The sequence below is a fragment of the Penaeus monodon genome, chromosome 19, assembly GCF_015228065.2.
Source record: "Penaeus monodon isolate SGIC_2016 chromosome 19, NSTDA_Pmon_1, whole genome shotgun sequence".
Lineage (NCBI taxonomy): Eukaryota > Metazoa > Arthropoda > Malacostraca > Decapoda > Penaeidae > Penaeus > Penaeus monodon.
In genome coordinates, this window is record NC_051404.1 from 2,620,910 (window position 1) to 2,622,080 (window position 1,171).

Here is a 1,171-nt window from a genome sequence, read left to right on the forward strand (position 1 = left end):
TCCCTTAAGCTGCCTATTGCTCAATACAATGCACGCATAATTCCTATGTGTAATTGCGCCCAAGGCCCCGCTTCCCACACGTTTACGCAAATTGCACAACTCTCTCTCTCCCGGCACCGGTGTCTGGGTTTCGCCGATACTTTGTGTTAAAACTTCGTACATGATTTTGCATCAGTTGAGGAAGTCTATATCTAACGGGATGGTTTACGGACGTACTTAAATCTCGTATATTTCTTAACTTCGAGGGTGCCGTTTGGTACGTGATCTCTTAAGATAATGGAAACCCAATAAAAATGTAAGTTTTAAAATATGGAAATATATATGATGAGGTAAATGTACACAGGAAATAGTGTGAAGGTTATACAGGGTCTCATACATCAACATGCCACACATGTAGATTGAATGTACAAAACGACTTGTAAACACTCATGCAAGCCAAAAGGCACATGCGATGATAAAACTTGCATAACCTTGTCACATTGTCATGCGTAAACACATACACACATATACATATATACGTGGTAAAAAGAACGCACACTAAAGCACAGACGCAAACACGTGCATTATAAAACGAGTGAACCGCGTAATATACTCCTTTCGCCTCATCGCATTACCTCGCCTGTATACATCGCCGTTCTGTATGGCTGCCAATTTGCTCAAACTCTTCCCCAGAAAGTGAACTGGATCTCGTCTATAAAATCAAACTCCTTCAGCCTCAAGTACACAAAACTCATTCATAAAAAAATTGCTTCATTCCCAGAAGAGTGAATTCTGCAGTCGCGATTCCCCTTCGCTTTCACTGATATGCAGTTGTTTTCGGCTCAGTGCGGAAAATCCCTGGGCAAATAATCGCACAGTGCCCCGTGCAATCTGAATAAACAGTGCATTCTAGATCCTTTTTCCGTAAGAGCAAGAGAGAGAATCATTTACGAAGAGCACTAAACTTCAGAGCGAAATTATACATGCACATCTCCCACGGGTTTCGGAGCTTCGAAACCGGCCGCAATCAGACCTCTGCGCGGGAAAACTTGATCGCTTTATTAAACCTTTACACACAAATGGGCTTCATTCCGTATGCTTAGGAATCCTTGTTCAAAATCACACGCATTGAATTTGCACTCTAGGTCTGAGTGTGGGTATGCGTTAGGGACTAATGTGTGCGGCACTGCGA